The following is a 5,637-nucleotide window of genomic DNA, read 5'->3' on the forward strand; positions in this document are numbered from 1 at the left end:
TCTAAATATATTTATCAAATAGAACTTATTTTTTATAAATATAAATTAACTTTAATATTGTAATGACAATTTTATGAATTATTTATTTTTGTAGATAAAAATAGTAAATTATTTTTATTTTTTTCGTAAATAATTTTATTAATATTTTTTATAAATAAATTAATTTATTGTGTACGAAATTCAATCTCTTTTTACGAAGAGGGACAACCTTGCAGGCTGCAACATCTATATCTATTAGTTTCTTTTTACAATAATATCTTTCATTAAAGACTGTGTGCAAATCATTGGATGGCACAGTACATCTTTAATGATTGCTACATTCAATTATCAATATCCAAAGTGGGTTACGATCATATTGCTTTCTCTTATTTCCCTTTTTTTCCACACCGATTCAGTGTTACATGCATGTTGCTAAAGGCATCCACAGACCTAACATAAAATAGAAGTGTTCGTACCATGGCAAAAAAAAAATTATAAAGTGAGGCCCAACAAAAATAAAGATTCACTTAAAAAAAGTCATTTTTATTTATTTATTCGACTTCTTAAATATTGGGTATGACAAAAGTGATTCAATTTTATTCATTTGAATAAGTAAACTGTCTCTTTGAATATTTTTTATTTTTTTATTTTATTTAAAAGAGAAATTTTAACAAATTTTTAAAATAAAAAAAATAGTTATTTACTATCAAAGATGGAATTATATTAAAAATATGGTTATTTTTTCATTATAAATATACTGACACATTCAGATATATTTAAAATTCAATCGACTAAAAACCTGTTTAAAACTCTTGCTAATTTAAATATGAGAGTCTCTTACAAATATTATTCATTATCTCTTCACGAAAAACTAAAAAAAATTTGAACCTCACATTCAAATCCAAATCTATCATTTTAGATAATCGCAAAACAAATAATTTTCTATCTTTTTATATATATGGATGGAGGGGGCACTTTTGTCCTACAACCTTTCTTGTGGTCGCTCCCTGCCAAATTTCACTTTATCCAAATTTGACCCCTTTTCTTCCAATAATATATATATGCGAAAATTCTTTCTTTATTGTACGATATATTTAATAATAAAAAGTGTTACATACATTATTACAACAACAACAAATTCTTTTCTCGTTAAGTAGAATCAGCTATGTGGATCAAATAATATTATTAAGTCATAACATATAATTAATATTATGTTTATAGTGAGATAAATACATTATTAATTTATAAAAAATAAATTATAATATGCATGCCTCCTCTTGGATAATTGGGTGGATATATATACATATATACTTCACTATTACATAATTTGTTTTGGGTAAGTACCATCCATGAAAACTAACGAACATAGCGATCATGCACCCTGTCATCAACATTGAATATAATAAGTCAAAAGCTGCATTAAGATCTTTCTTCTTGTGATCAAAACCACTCCTCTCGGAATTTTCTTTGGCTTTTACCTTTTGATTTGCGGTTAGATAGTGCTTTGAAAGGGACAAATTTGTTATGTTTTTAAATACATTTTTCTTAAATTAAAAAAAAAAAGATTTGGCCAATAAATTTATAGCATATAACATTATGTATAATTAATATGAAATTATGAATTATTGTGTCTTCCAATAGTAAATATAACATTATTTTAGTCCTTTAATAATTTATATGACGTCAATGAGTTTTAATACATATTGTATAATAACATTATTTTAGTCCTTTATGACATTACCCTTTTTTTAGGTTAATAGTTAAATTCATCCCTAAAAATTTACCTATTTTTTAAATTAATTTTTAAAAAAAAAATTTTAGTCATATTAGTTCTTAAAAGATAAAACATAAGTCAAATTGGTCGTTCCATTAGTTAGATGATGATATGTCACGTTAAATGCCACGTGACATGATAATATAGTAGGTTAATGTCACGTGTCAGGTCAATGACACCTAACACGCCACGTGTCACTTGACATGTAAAAAAGTTATTTATAATCAAAATAATTCCTGAAAGTCTAGACGTAAGTTATTTTCATTCCTAAAATTTTAAAAATTAATAAAATTAGTCCTTATATAAATTTTCTTTTCATAATATATTAAATTTGAAATCTTTTTTGAAAGTACTAGTACATGTATTTTTGAATGACTAAAACGACTGTTTAATTTTGCGGTTCGTTTATTTCATTTTTCATATATATGTATATAAAAGAGGATAAGTTGAAAAATAATTTTTTTACTTAAAAGTAGAGTTGAAAACTGATTGTTTTATCCGTAATATTTATTATTTCATATATGTGAATTTAGTTTTTCTAGTCCTTTTTTTCTTTCTGCCATAACAAGCTAAAACAGACTAAATACCCGTCAACAATTTAACAATTAATTAGATGAATCATCACTTTTGATTATAGAAAAATGCAGCGGGTCGTTTTTTCACCTATCTTTTTCAGGGTACATCTTTTATCATTTTTTTTCCTTTTTTCTTTTTCGTATATTTGCTTAATTCAAGATGAGATGTGATATATTTAGGGTGTGGAAAGCATCAAGCACAATTCAAGCATACCAATATCAATAATAGTGCAATCCATCGTTATATATGATGATATCTATTCCAAAACGAACCACAAATGATGCTGAATTTCATAAAGTTTATTTGTATGCTTTCCCCAGAAAGGAATGCAATAATATTTATATATTTTTTTAAAAGAATTAAAAGGGTATATATTATTGTTATTATTATTATTTAAAATTTGTGTATGGCATTAGGATAATGATTCCTTTAGATGATAACAAGAATGGTCCCTAATTAGAGTCAAGCCAGAAAGAAAGATAGCTGCTAGTGATTTCGACTTTGTTGTCTATTTGTGTTACCTCTTAGTGGTGGAATATACTTAACTATGTCTTATCAATCCCACAAAAGAAAACGACACCCATTCTCAAATTAAATTAAATATCTTCATATACCCTTTTCAGATTATATATCAAAAGCTAGGTATGGGTGGAAAAAAACGAAAGCTAAAATTAAATAATACTATTATTAAATCAACTTGTGTTAATTGAATAGTCATTTTACTCATCTATTTAAACTAATGTTAGAATTTAAATTAAATCCTATTTTAGTGATCAACTACAAATTCTTAAATAGATCTCTGACCTATATAACAAATTAGTTATTAATCTATTACATTAAAGACATACGATGAGGAAAAAAAAAAACAATATTACTATTCATCTTCTATTAATGAGATTTATGTGTTACAATTTATATTAATTTCATATTATCAACTTATCTTATTATATATATTAACATTAATTACACAAAGGTTTTATTATTTTTATTTTATTTTAACATTTTTAAAATACACACATTCATAAAATAATGAATTTTTTGATAGAAATCAATTATTATGAGAATTCAAGGACCATCGAACCTTTTATTTCATCATGCTATTATATTGAAGAGTAGTTTTGAAAATTTGTGGAGAAAGTTATCCGTCTGAGTATCTATCAAGAAAAGGTTGTATTCAGTGAATGGTTTAATTTGCTGATGATAGATGATGTGAAAGTGTTTGTTTTGCACATCTTTGGAGTCTAATTTCAAACCTGTGTACTCATATGGCCATGACGTTTTCCATTGTATAATTTTCTTTTTTAGAAAAAATATCGCATTAAAGTTCAATAATTTCATGATTCTTCTTTTAATAATTTTAGTTTAAACTTATTTTTTTATAAACACTTAAAAATGTTCATAAATTTTATTCATTCATTGCATTGTCATAAATTGTTTCTTTTAAATAAATGATTTTAATAGACAAAATACACAATCTACAAATAATACGTGTTTAAAATGATAATTTTTTTTTCCCTTTCTACTACTTGGTTGTTATTCTTGAATTCTCGGAAATTAGTTTAATTTAATATTTTCTGACAACAACAAATCTAGAAATTTGCGGCGACTGTTAAGTTGATTTGGTAAGGCGAAGTGTCACACTTTGCATACTTAAAATTTATATAAGTTTGTATAGTTTTATTTATTGGACTTGGTATAGTAGACAAAAAAAAGTGTGCTATCCTAATATATGGGGCTATACAAGCCAATGTTATTTTTAGATGGGAGAAAATAAGGAAATATAATAGACAGCATGAAAACTAGCTCCTGTTGTTACTCAATGGAATCATGTCATCACAAGCCACAGATTTTTAATTAACATTTTAAGAATTATATTATTTTTCTTTTTGATAAGATTAATATACTTGATTTTATTAATAAAAAAATTACTTGATTTTATGTAGGCAGTGCATCAACATCCACTAAGACACAATTAGAGTGTATATATATATATAGCTCCCAAGATGGCATTTTCTCCATTCATATTAATAGCATCATGTATTAAATATAAAACAAGAATATGAAAAATCTATTTGTTTTAATTATATTTAAAGCCATAGAAACAAAAAATTGCTTATTACTTAAAATGTGTTGCTTATTTTACTACAAATTTTTTTCTTGTTACCATCTTTAATAATTCAAAATTAAAGTTAATTTATTAAATAAAATAAAATAAAATACTAGTCACAAAAAACTTTTCATTCGCTAAGATGAGCAGTTGCAACAAAATTCATAAACTCAATTAGTGAGTAAAAACCGGAAAAAGCTAATAAGGCCCAAACAAAAGAATATAAAAATGATAATAAAGTTGCTCATGTATATATCTCCCTTCCTACCTCATTTAGGAAAGTGATGAAAATTATTTCATAACAAACAAATTAAATTTGCATACTTTATTAGTGTTTATATATGTTCTGATGCCTATATTCTAATATACCGATTTAGATTCATATAAAATGATTCTGGGAAAATGATAAAAGATATGAATAAGACTAATAACCTTCTAGCTATGTCACATGCAAAGAATCTACAAATAATTTGGCTTCCATATATATAATATGCTAAAATAACTAAATCCCATTATTATTTAGTACTTATATCTAATAAAACCAATAATATCAAGCTCTATAATATAAGAACAATAATAATATTAAGCAAACCATAATCCATAGTCATCACTAATAATAATGTTTCTACAGTATATGATGATCTTCTATACAAGGTTATCTCTTGTATCCTAAATCAAAGTATATTACAGCTCATTCTTTTTTTTTTTTTCAATTTCCTTTGTTCTCTATTGAATATATATGTGTACATGAAGAGCTACTAGCACAATCACTTTTTTTTCTTTACATACCAATAAAACAAGCAAATATCTCTATATATGTATAAAGCTATATTAAAGTTTGTCTAAAAATATCCATATATATGTGGCCTCACCTTAGGTTTGTTATTGCCTTCATCATATCAAGCTGCCTCCAAAGGTCCAAATTAAAATCTTTACAATCTAAATTGGCTAGAGAGACACTAGTGTTAAGGTATCACCATCACCACCACCACTATAGCTGAGAATACTCATTCACCCTTCTAAACTAATTAAGTTCAATAATTTAATTTCTACATGTGCATGTCATCATCATCAATATTCAATATAGTATAATTAATTAATTAATTAACTAATTAATCACCACCTTAGAAATTAATTAAACATGGGAATTGTATGTATGTGTACCTAAGCATACCAATTCATCCCTTGAATTTGATAAAAT

The 5,637-nt window shown here is 25.1% G+C and overlaps 1 protein-coding gene across 1 annotated transcript in view; it reads right to left on the reverse strand.

Annotated features, from left to right (window-relative positions):
- The window catches only part of LOC107610714 (NAC transcription factor 56), an 8,189-nt gene that overhangs the window by 796 nt on the left and 1,756 nt on the right, over positions 1–5,637 (reverse strand). The window lies entirely within an intron of this gene.

Source organism: Arachis ipaensis, chromosome B08, assembly GCF_000816755.2.
Source record: "Arachis ipaensis cultivar K30076 chromosome B08, Araip1.1, whole genome shotgun sequence".
NCBI classification, from domain to species: Eukaryota; Viridiplantae; Streptophyta; class Magnoliopsida; order Fabales; family Fabaceae; genus Arachis; species Arachis ipaensis.